This window comes from Taeniopygia guttata, chromosome 2 (genome assembly GCF_048771995.1).
Source record: "Taeniopygia guttata chromosome 2, bTaeGut7.mat, whole genome shotgun sequence".
Lineage (NCBI taxonomy): Eukaryota > Metazoa > Chordata > Aves > Passeriformes > Estrildidae > Taeniopygia > Taeniopygia guttata.
Window position 1 is genome coordinate 96,444,112 of NC_133026.1, and position 9,725 is coordinate 96,453,836.

General features: G+C 63.6%; 26 pseudogenes; all 26 read left to right on the plus strand.

Annotated features, from left to right (window-relative positions):
- The first annotated feature begins 243 nt into the window (after nt 1-243).
- Nucleotides 244-361, plus strand: LOC140682824 (5S ribosomal RNA; annotated as a pseudogene).
- Nucleotides 362-611: 250 nt separating this feature from the next.
- LOC140683126 (5S ribosomal RNA) lies at nt 612-729 on the plus strand (annotated as a pseudogene).
- A 250-nt stretch (nt 730-979) lies between these two features.
- LOC140683043 (5S ribosomal RNA) lies at nt 980-1,097 on the plus strand (annotated as a pseudogene).
- A 250-nt stretch (nt 1,098-1,347) lies between these two features.
- LOC140683127 (5S ribosomal RNA) lies at nt 1,348-1,465 on the plus strand (annotated as a pseudogene).
- A 250-nt stretch (nt 1,466-1,715) lies between these two features.
- On the plus strand, nt 1,716-1,833 carry LOC140683128 (5S ribosomal RNA; annotated as a pseudogene).
- A 250-nt stretch (nt 1,834-2,083) lies between these two features.
- Nucleotides 2,084-2,201, plus strand: LOC140683173 (5S ribosomal RNA; annotated as a pseudogene).
- A 250-nt stretch (nt 2,202-2,451) lies between these two features.
- On the plus strand, nt 2,452-2,569 carry LOC140683184 (5S ribosomal RNA; annotated as a pseudogene).
- A 250-nt stretch (nt 2,570-2,819) lies between these two features.
- On the plus strand, nt 2,820-2,937 carry LOC140683195 (5S ribosomal RNA; annotated as a pseudogene).
- A 250-nt stretch (nt 2,938-3,187) lies between these two features.
- Nucleotides 3,188-3,305, plus strand: LOC140683079 (5S ribosomal RNA; annotated as a pseudogene).
- A 250-nt stretch (nt 3,306-3,555) lies between these two features.
- On the plus strand, nt 3,556-3,673 carry LOC140683130 (5S ribosomal RNA; annotated as a pseudogene).
- A 250-nt stretch (nt 3,674-3,923) lies between these two features.
- Nucleotides 3,924-4,041, plus strand: LOC140683206 (5S ribosomal RNA; annotated as a pseudogene).
- A 250-nt stretch (nt 4,042-4,291) lies between these two features.
- On the plus strand, nt 4,292-4,409 carry LOC140683131 (5S ribosomal RNA; annotated as a pseudogene).
- A 250-nt stretch (nt 4,410-4,659) lies between these two features.
- On the plus strand, nt 4,660-4,777 carry LOC140683132 (5S ribosomal RNA; annotated as a pseudogene).
- A 250-nt stretch (nt 4,778-5,027) lies between these two features.
- On the plus strand, nt 5,028-5,145 carry LOC140683133 (5S ribosomal RNA; annotated as a pseudogene).
- Nucleotides 5,146-5,395: 250 nt separating this feature from the next.
- Nucleotides 5,396-5,513, plus strand: LOC140683134 (5S ribosomal RNA; annotated as a pseudogene).
- A 250-nt stretch (nt 5,514-5,763) lies between these two features.
- Nucleotides 5,764-5,881, plus strand: LOC140683217 (5S ribosomal RNA; annotated as a pseudogene).
- A 250-nt stretch (nt 5,882-6,131) lies between these two features.
- LOC140683135 (5S ribosomal RNA) lies at nt 6,132-6,249 on the plus strand (annotated as a pseudogene).
- A 250-nt stretch (nt 6,250-6,499) lies between these two features.
- On the plus strand, nt 6,500-6,617 carry LOC140683136 (5S ribosomal RNA; annotated as a pseudogene).
- A 250-nt stretch (nt 6,618-6,867) lies between these two features.
- LOC140683137 (5S ribosomal RNA) lies at nt 6,868-6,985 on the plus strand (annotated as a pseudogene).
- A 250-nt stretch (nt 6,986-7,235) lies between these two features.
- Nucleotides 7,236-7,353, plus strand: LOC140683228 (5S ribosomal RNA; annotated as a pseudogene).
- A 250-nt stretch (nt 7,354-7,603) lies between these two features.
- Nucleotides 7,604-7,721, plus strand: LOC140683240 (5S ribosomal RNA; annotated as a pseudogene).
- A 250-nt stretch (nt 7,722-7,971) lies between these two features.
- On the plus strand, nt 7,972-8,089 carry LOC140683138 (5S ribosomal RNA; annotated as a pseudogene).
- Nucleotides 8,090-8,339: 250 nt separating this feature from the next.
- LOC140683139 (5S ribosomal RNA) lies at nt 8,340-8,457 on the plus strand (annotated as a pseudogene).
- A 250-nt stretch (nt 8,458-8,707) lies between these two features.
- LOC140683141 (5S ribosomal RNA) lies at nt 8,708-8,825 on the plus strand (annotated as a pseudogene).
- Nucleotides 8,826-9,075: 250 nt separating this feature from the next.
- Nucleotides 9,076-9,193, plus strand: LOC140683251 (5S ribosomal RNA; annotated as a pseudogene).
- A 250-nt stretch (nt 9,194-9,443) lies between these two features.
- On the plus strand, nt 9,444-9,561 carry LOC140683262 (5S ribosomal RNA; annotated as a pseudogene).
- The last annotated feature ends 164 nt before the right edge of the window (nt 9,562-9,725 follow it).

A 9,725-nucleotide genomic window follows, 5' to 3' on the forward strand; every position in this document is an offset into this window, starting at 1 on the left:
CCTCCTGAGGGGGGCGCGTGCTTTTCCTTGGGCAGTCGAGGTGGGGGGCAGGAGGGAAGAGGCAGGTAGGCCTTGCTTTTTTTCTATCCCTTGTGTGTGTGTGCACTGGGCTGGGGTCTGTCTCTAGATCCCCTTGTGGGCAGGGGTGGCCCTGTTGGGCTTGTCAAGCCCCTGTGGGGTTCTCAGCTTCTTCCCGGAGCGTGGTGTGGTGGGTTGAAGGCCGCCGCCGAGGGGCCGGCAGGTGCCTACGGCCTGCCGCCCTGAGAGCGGCCGGTCTCACCTGATCTCGGAAGCTAAGCAGGGTCGGGCCCGGTTAGTACTTGGATGGGAGACCGCCTGGGAATACCGGGTGCTGTAGGCTACTTTTTCCTCCTGAGGGGGGCGCGTGCTTTTCCTTGGGCAGTCGAGGTGGGGGGCAGGAGGGAAGAGGCAGGTAGGCCTTGCTTTTTTTCTATCCCTTGTGTGTGTGTGCACTGGGCTGGGGTCTGTCTCTAGATCCCCTTGTGGGCAGGGGTGGCCCTGTTGGGCTTGTCAAGCCCCTGTGGGGTTCTCAGCTTCTTCCCGGAGCGTGGTGTGGTGGGTTGAAGGACGCCGCCGAGGGGCCGGCAGGTGCCTACGGCCTGCCGCCCTGAGAGCGGCCGGTCTCGCCTGATCTCGGAAGCTAAGCAGGGTCGGGCCCGGTTAGTACTTGGATGGGAGACCGCCTGGGAATACCGGGTGCTGTAGGCTACTTTTTCCTCCTGAGGGGGGCGCGTGCTTTTCCTTGGGCAGTCGAGGTGGGGGGCAGGAGGGAAGAGGCAGGCAGGCCTTGCTTTTTTTCTATCCCTTGTGTGTGTGTGCACTGGGCTGGGGTCTGTCTCTAGATCCCCTTGTGGGCAGGGGTGGCCCTGTTGGGCTTGTCAAGCCCCTGTGGGGTTCTCAGCTTCTTCCCGGAGCGTGGTGTGGTGGGTTGAAGGCCGCCGCCGAGGGGCCAGCAGGTGCCTACGGCCTGCCGCCCTGAGAGCGGCCGGTCTCGCCTGATCTCGGAAGCTAAGCAGGGTCGGGCCCGGTTAGTACTTGGATGGGTGACCGCCTGGGAATATCGGGTGCTGTAGGCTACTTTTTCCTCCTGAGGGGGGCGCGTGCTTTTCCTTGGGCAGTCGAGGTGGGGGGCAGGAGGGAAGAGGCAGGTAGGCCTTGCTTTTTTTCTATCCCTTGTGTGTGTGTGCACTGGGCTGGGGTCTGTCTCTAGATCCCCTTGTGGGCAGGGGTGGCCCTGTTGGGCTTGTCAAGCCCCTGTGGGGTTCTCAGCTTCTTCCCGGAGCGTGGTGTGGTGGGTTGAAGGCCGCCGCCGAGGGGCCGGCAGGTGCCTACGGCCTGCCGCCCTGAGAGCGGCCGGTCTCGCCTGATCTCGGAAGCTAAGCAGGGTCGGGCCCGGTTAGTACTTGGATGGGAGACCGCCTGGGAATACCGGGTGCTGTAGGCTACTTTTTCCTCCTGAGGGGGGCGCGTGCTTTTCCTTGGGCAGTCGAGGTGGGGGGCAGGAGGGAAGAGGCAGGTAGGCCTTGCTTTTTTTCTATCCCTTGTGTGTGTGTGCACTGGGCTGGGGTCTGTCTCTAGATCCCCTTGTGGGCAGGGGTGGCCCTGTTGGGCTTGTCAAGCCCCTGTGGGGTTCTCAGCTTCTTCCCGGAGCGTGGTGTGGTGGGTTGAAGGCCGCCGCCGAGGGGCCGGCAGGTGCCTACGGCCTGCCGCCCTGAGAGCGGCCGGTCTCGCCTGATCTCGGAAGCTAAGCAGGGTCGGGCCCGGTTAGTACTTGGATGGGAGACCGCCTGGGAATACCGGGTGCTGTAGGCTACTTTTTCCTCCTGAGGGGGGCGCGTGCTTTTCCTTGGGCAGTCGAGGTGGGGGGCAGGAGGGAAGAGTCAGGTAGGCCTTGCTTTTTTTCTATCCCTTGTGTGTGTGTGCACTGGGCTGGGGTCTGTCTCTAGATCCCCTTGTGGGCAGGGGTGGCCCTGTTGGGCTTGTCAAGCCCCTGTGGGGTTCTCAGCTTCTTCCCGGAGCGTGGTGTGGTGGGTTGAAGGCCGCCGCCGAGGGGCCAGCAGGTGCCTACGGCCTGCCGCCCTGAGAGCGGCCGGTCTCGCCTGATCTCGGAAGCTAAGCAGGGTCGGGCCCGGTTAGTACTTGGATGGGTGACCGCCTGGGAATACCGGGTGCTGTAGGCTACTTTTTCCTCCTGAGGGGGGCGCGTGCTTTTCCTTGGGCAGTCGAGGTGGGGGGCAGGAGGGAAGAGGCAGGTAGGCCTTGCTTTTTTTCTATCCCTTGTGTGTGTGTGCACTGGGCTGGGGTCTGTCTCTAGATCCCCTTGTGGGCAGGGGTGGCCCTGTTGGGCTTGTCAAGCCCCTGTGGGGTTCTCAGCTTCTTCCCGGAGCGTGGTGTGGTGGGTTGAAGGCCGCCGCCGAGGGGCCAGCAGGTGCCTACGGCCTGCCGCCCTGAGAGCGGCCGGTCTCGCCTGATCTCGGAAGCTAAGCAGGGTCGGGCCCGGTTAGTACTTGGATGGGTGACCGCCTGGGAATACCGGGTGCTGTAGGCTACTTTTTCCTCCTGAGGGGGGCGCGTGCTTTTCCTTGGGCAGTCGAGGTGGGGGGCAGGAGGGAAGAGGCAGGTAGGCCTTGCTTTTTTTCTATCCCTTGTGTGTGTGTGCACTGGGCTGGGGTCTGTCTCTAGATCCCCTTGTGGGCAGGGGTGGCCCTGTTGGGCTTGTCAAGCCCCTGTGGGGTTCTCAGCTTCTTCCCGGAGCGTGGTGTGGTGGGTTGAAGGCCGCCGCCGAGGGGCCGGCAGGTGCCTACGGCCTGCCGCCCTGAGAGCGGCCGGTCTCGCCTGATCTCGGAAGCTAAGCAGGGTCGGGCCCGGTTAGTACTTGGATGGGTGACCGCCTGGGAATACCGGGTGCTGTAGGCTACTTTTTCCTCCTGAGGGGGGCGCGTGCTTTTCCTTGGGCAGTCGAGGTGGGGGGCAGGAGGGAAGAGGCAGGTAGGCCTTGCTTTTTTTCTATCCCTTGTGTGTGTGTGCACTGGGCTGGGGTCTGTCTCTAGATCCCCTTGTGGGCAGGGGTGGCCCTGTTGGGCTTGTCAAGCCCCTGTGGGGTTCTGAGCTTCTTCCCAGAGCGTGGTGTGGTGGGTTGAAGGCCGCCGCCGAGGGGCCGGCAGGTGCCTACGGCCTGCCGCCCTGAGAGCGGCCAGTCTCGCCTGATCTCGGAAGCTAAGCAGGGTCGGGCCCGGTTAGTACTTGGATGGGAGACCGCCTGGGAATACCGGGTGCTGTAGGCTACTTTTTCCTCCTGAGGGGGGCGCGTGCTTTTCCTTGGGCAGTCGAGGTGGGGGGCAGGAGGGAAGAGGCAGGTAGGCCTTTCTTTTTTTCTATCCCTTGTGTGTGTGTGCACTGGGCTGGGGTCTGTCTCTAGATCCCCTTGTGGGCAGGGGTGGCCCTGTTGGGCTTGTCAAGCCCCTGTGGGGTTCTCAGCTTCTTCCCGGAGCGTGGTGTGGTGGGTTGAAGGCCGCCGCCGAGGGGCCGGCAGGTGCCTACGGCCTGCCGCCCTGAGAGCGGCCGGTCTCGCCTGATCTCGGAAGCTAAGCAGGGTCGGGCCCGGTTAGTACTTGGATGGGAGACCGCCTGGGAATACCGGGTGCTGTAGGCTACTTTTTCCTCCTGAGGGGGGCGCGTGCTTTTCCTTGGGCAGTCGAGGTGGGGGGCAGGAGGGAAGAGGCAGGTAGGCCTTGCTTTTTTTCTATCCCTTGTGTGTGTGTGCACTGGGCTGGGGTCTGTCTCTAGATCCCCTTGTGGGCAGGGGTGGCCCTGTTGGGCTTGTCAAGCCCCTGTGGGGTTCTCAGCTTCTTCCCGGAGCGTGGTGTGGTGGGTTGAAGGCCGCCGCCGAGGGGCCGGCAGGTGCCTACGGCCTGCCGCCCTGAGAGCGGCCGGTCTCGCCTGATCTCGGAAGCTAAGCAGGGTCGGGCCCGGTTAGTACTTGGATGGGTGACCGCCTGGGAATACCGGGTGCTGTAGGCTACTATTTCCTCCTGAGGGGGGCGCGTGCTTTTCCTTGGGCAGTCGAGGTGGGGGGCAGGAGGGAAGAGGCAGGTAGGCCTTGCTTTTTTTCTATCCCTTGTGTGTGTGTGCACTGGGCTGGGGTCTGTCTCTAGATCCCCTTGTGGGCAGGGGTGGCCCTGTTGGGCTTGTCAAGCCCCTGTGGGGTTCTCAGCTTCTTCCCGGAGCGTGGTGTGGTGGGTTGAAGGCCGCCGCCGAGGGGCCGGCAGGTGCCTACGGCCTGCCGCCCTGAGAGCGGCCGGTCTCGCCTGATCTCGGAAGCTAAGCAGGGTCGGGCCCGGTTAGTACTTGGATGGGAGACCGCCTGGGAATACCGGGTGCTGTAGGCTACTTTTTCCTCCTGAGGGGGGCGCGTGCTTTTCCTTGGGCAGTCGAGGTGGGGGGCAGGAGGGAAGAGGCAGGTAGGCCTTGCTTTTTTTCTATCCCTTGTGTGTGTGTGCACTGGGCTGGGGTCTGTCTCTAGATCCCCTTGTGGGCAGGGGTGGCCCTGTTGGGCTTGTCAAGCCCCTGTGGGGTTCTCAGCTTCTTCCCGGAGCGTGGTGTGGTGGGTTGAAGGCCGCCGCCGAGGGGCCGGCAGGTGCCTACGGCCTGCCGCCCTGAGAGCGGCCGGTCTCGCCTGATCTCGGAAGCTAAGCAGGGTCGGGCCCGGTTAGTACTTGGATGGGAGACCGCCTGGGAATACCGGGTGCTGTAGGCTACTTTTTCCTCCTGAGGGGGGCGCGTGCTTTTCCTTGGGCAGTCGAGGTGGGGGGCAGGAGGGAAGAGGCAGGTAGGCCTTGCTTTTTTTCTATCCCTTGTGTGTGTGTGCACTGGGCTGGGGTCTGTCTCTAGATCCCCTTGTGGGCAGGGGTGGCCCTGTTGGGCTTGTCAAGCCCCTGTGGGGTTCTCAGCTTCTTCCCGGAGCGTGGTGTGGTGGGTTGAAGGCCGCCACCGAGGGGCCTGCAGGTGCCTACGGCCTGCCGCCCTGAGAGCGGCCGGTCTCGCCTGATCTCGGAAGCTAAGCAGGGTCGGGCCCGGTTAGTACTTGGATGGGAGACCGCCTGGGAATACCGGGTGCTGTAGGCTACTTTTTCCTCCTGAGGGGGGCGCGTGCTTTTCCTTGGGCAGTCGAGGTGGGGGGCAGGAGGGAAGAGGCAGGTAGGCCTTTCTTTTTTTCTATCCCTTGTGTGTGTGTGCACTGGGCTGGGGTCTGTCTCTAGATCCCCTTGTGGGCAGGGGTGGCCCTGTTGGGCTTGTCAAGCCCCTGTGGGGTTCTCAGCTTCTTCCCGGAGCGTGGTGTGGTGGGTTGAAGGCCGCCGCCGAGGGGCCGGCAGGTGCCTACGGCCTGCCGCCCTGAGAGCGGCCGGTCTCGCCTGATCTCGGAAGCTAAGCAGGGTCGGGCCCGGTTAGTACTTGGATGGGAGACCGCCTGGGAATACCGGGTGCTGTAGGCTACTTTTTCCTCCTGAGGGGGGCGCGTGCTTTTCCTTGGGCAGTCGAGGTGGGGGGCAGGAGGGAAGAGGCAGGTAGGCCTTGCTTTTTTTCTATCCCTTGTGTGTGTGTGCACTGGGCTGGGGTCTGTCTCTAGATCCCCTTGTGGGCAGGGGTGGCCCTGTTGGGCTTGTCAAGCCCCTGTGGGGTTCTCAGCTTCTTCCCGGAGCGTGGTGTGGTGGGTTGAAGGCCGCCGCCGAGGGGCCAGCAGGTGCCTACGGCCTGCCGCCCTGAGAGCGGCCGGTCTCGCCTGATCTCGGAAGCTAAGCAGGGTCGGGCCCGGTTAGTACTTGGATGGGTGACCGCCTGGGAATACCGGGTGCTGTAGGCTACTTTTTCCTCCTGAGGGGGGCGCGTGCTTTTCCTTGGGCAGTCGAGGTGGGGGGCAGGAGGGAAGAGGCAGGTAGGCCTTGCTTTTTTTCTATCCCTTGTGTGTGTGTGCACTGGGCTGGGGTCTGTCTCTAGATCCCCTTGTGGGCAGGGGTGGCCCTGTTGGGCTTGTCAAGCCCCTGTGGGGTTCTGAGCTTCTTCCCAGAGCGTGGTGTGGTGGGTTGAAGGCCGCCGCCGAGGGGCCGGCAGGTGCCTACGGCCTGCCGCCCTGAGAGCGGCCGGTCTCGCCTGATCTCGGAAGCTAAGCAGGGTCGGGCCCGGTTAGTACTTGGATGGGAGACCGCCTGGGAATACCGGGTGCTGTAGGCTACTTTTTCCTCCTGAGGGGGGCGCGTGCTTTTCCTTGGGCAGTCGAGGTGGGGGGCAGGAGGGAAGAGGCAGGTAGGCCTTGCTTTTTTTCTATCCCTTGTGTGTGTGTGCACTGGGCTGGGGTCTGTCTCTAGATCCCCTTGTGGGCAGGGGTGGCCCTGTTGGGCTTGTCAAGCCCCTGTGGGGTTCTCAGCTTCTTCCCGGAGCGTGGTGTGGTGGGTTGAAGGCCGCCGCCGAGGGGCCGGCAGGTGCCTACGGCCTGCCGCCCTGAGAGCGGCCGGTCTCGCCTGATCTCGGAAGCTAAGCAGGGTCGGGCCCGGTTAGTACTTGGATGGGAGACCGCCTGGGAATACCGGGTGCTGTAGGCTACTTTTTCCTCCTGAGGGGGGCGCGTGCTTTTCCTTGGGCAGTCGAGGTGGGGGGCAGGAGGGAAGAGGCAGGTAGGCCTTGCTTTTTTTCTATCCCTTGTGTGTGTGTGCACTGGGCTGGGGTCTGTCTCTAGATCCCCTTGTGGGCAGGGGTGGCCCTGTTGGGCTTGTCAAGCCCCTGTGGGGTTCTCAGCTTCTTCCCGGAGCGTGGTGTGGTGGGTTGAAGGCCGCCGCCGAGGGGCCGGCAGGTGCCTACGGCCTGCCGCCCTGAGAGCGGCCGGTCTCGCCTGATCTCGGAAGCTAAGCAGGGTCGGGCCCGGTTAGTACTTGGATGGGAGACCGCCTGGGAATACCGGGTGCTGTAGGCTACTTTTTCCTCCTGAGGGGGGCGCGTGCTTTTCCTTGGGCAGTCGAGGTGGGGGGCAGGAGGGAAGAGTCAGGTAGGCCTTGCTTTTTTTCTATCCCTTGTGTGTGTGTGCACTGGGCTGGGGTCTGTCTCTAGATCCCCTTGTGGGCAGGGGTGGCCCTGTTGGGCTTGTCAAGCCCCTGTGGGGTTCTCAGCTTCTTCCCGGAGCGTGGTGTGGTGGGTTGAAGGCCGCCGCCGAGGGGCCAGCAGGTGCCTACGGCCTGCCGCCCTGAGAGCGGCCGGTCTCGCCTGATCTCGGAAGCTAAGCAGGGTCGGGCCCGGTTAGTACTTGGATGGGTGACCGCCTGGGAATACCGGGTGCTGTAGGCTACTTTTTCCTCCTGAGGGGGGCGCGTGCTTTTCCTTGGGCAGTCGAGGTGGGGGGCAGGAGGGAAGAGGCAGGTAGGCCTTGCTTTTTTTCTATCCCTTGTGTGTGTGTGCACTGGGCTGGGGTCTGTCTCTAGATCCCCTTGTGGGCAGGGGTGGCCCTGTTGGGCTTGTCAAGCCCCTGTGGGGTTCTCAGCTTCTTCCCGGAGCGTGGTGTGGTGGGTTGAAGGCCGCCGCCGAGGGGCCAGCAGGTGCCTACGGCCTGCCGCCCTGAGAGCGGCCGGTCTCGCCTGATCTCGGAAGCTAAGCAGGGTCGGGCCCGGTTAGTACTTGGATGGGTGACCGCCTGGGAATACCGGGTGCTGTAGGCTACTTTTTCCTCCTGAGGGGGGCGCGTGCTTTTCCTTGGGCAGTCGAGGTGGGGGGCAGGAGGGAAGAGGCAGGTAGGCCTTGCTTTTTTTCTATCCCTTGTGTGTGTGTGCACTGGGCTGGGGTCTGTCTCTAGATCCCCTTGTGGGCAGGGGTGGCCCTGTTGGGCTTGTCAAGCCCCTGTGGGGTTCTCAGCTTCTTCCCGGAGCGTGGTGTGGTGGGTTGAAGGCCGCCGCCGAGGGGCCGGCAGGTGCCTACGGCCTGCCGCCCTGAGAGCGGCCGGTCTCGCCTGATCTCGGAAGCTAAGCAGGGTCGGGCCCGGTTAGTACTTGGATGGGAGACCGCCTGGGAATACCGGGTGCTGTAGGCTACTTTTTCCTCCTGAGGGGGGCGCGTGCTTTTCCTTGGGCAGTCGAGGTGGGGGGCAGGAGGGAAGAGGCAGGTAGGCCTTGCTTTTTTTCTATCCCTTGTGTGTGTGTGCACTGGGCTGGGGTCTGTCTCTAGATCCCCTTGTGGGCAGGGGTGGCCCTGTTGGGCTTGTCAAGCCCCTGTGGGGTTCTCAGCTTCTTCCCGGAGCGTGGTGTGGTGGGTTGAAGGACGCCGCCGAGGGGCCGGCAGGTGCCTACGGCCTGCCGCCCTGAGAGCGGCCGGTCTCGCCTGATCTCGGAAGCTAAGCAGGGTCGGGCCCGGTTAGTACTTGGATGGGAGACCGCCTGGGAATACCGGGTGCTGTAGGCTACTTTTTCCTCCTGAGGGGGGCGCGTGCTTTTCCTTGGGCAGTCGAGGTGGGGGGCAGGAGGGAAGAGGCAGGCAGGCCTTGCTTTTTTTCTATCCCTTGTGTGTGTGTGCACTGGGCTGGGGTCTGTCTCTAGATCCCCTTGTGGGCAGGGGTGGCCCTGTTGGGCTTGTCAAGCCCCTGTGGGGTTCTCAGCTTCTTCCCGGAGCGTGGTGTGGTGGGTTGAAGGCCGCCGCCGAGGGGCCGGCAGGTGCCTACGGCCTGCCGCCCTGAGAGCGGCCGGTCTCGCCTGATCTCGGAAGCTAAGCAGGGTCGGGCCCGGTTAGTACTTGGATGGGAGACCGCCTGGGAATACCGGGTGCTGTAGGCTACTTTTTCCTCCTGAGGGGGGCGCGTGCTTTTCCTTGGGCAGTCGAGGTGGGGGGCAGGAGGGAAGAGTCAGGTAGGCCTTGCTTTTTTTCTATCCCTTGTGTGTGTGTGCACTGGGCTGGGGTCTGTCTCTAGATCCCCTTGTGGGCAGGGGTGGCCCTGTTGGGCTTGTCAAGCCCCTGTGGGGTTCTCAGCTTCTTCCCGGAGCGTGGTGTGGTGGGTTGAAGGCCGCCGCCGAGGGGCCAGCAGGTGCCTACGGCCTGCCGCCCTGAGAGCGGCCGGTCTCGCCTGATCTCGGAAGCTAAGCAGGGTCGGGCCCGGTTAGTACTTGGATGGGTGACCGCCTGGGAATACCGGGTGCTGTAGGCTACTTTTTCCTCCTGAGGGGGGCGCGTGCTTTTCCTTGGGCAGTCGAGGTGGGGGGCAGGAGGGAAGAGGCAGGTAGGCCTTGCTTTTTTTCTATCCCTTGTGTGTGTGTGCACTGGGCTGGGGTCTGTCTCTAGATCCCCTTGTGGGCAGGGGTGGCCCTGTTGGGCTTGTCAAGCCCCTGTGGGGTTCTCAGCTTCTTCCCGGAGCGTGGTGTGGTGGGTTGAAGGCCGCCGCCGAGGGGCCAGCAGGTGCCTACGGCCTGCCGCCCTGAGAGCGGCCGGTCTCGCCTGATCTCGGAAGCTAAGCAGGGTCGGGCCCGGTTAGTACTTGGATGGGTGACCGCCTGGGAATACCGGGTGCTGTAGGCTACTTTTTCCTCCTGAGGGGGGCGCGTGCTTTTCCTTGGGCAGTCGAGGTGGGGGGCAGGAGGGAAGAGGCAGGTAGGCCTTGCTTTTTTTCTATCCCTTGTGTGTGTGTGCACTGGGCTGGGGTCTGTCTCTAGATCCCCTTGTGGGCAGGGGTGGCCCTGTTG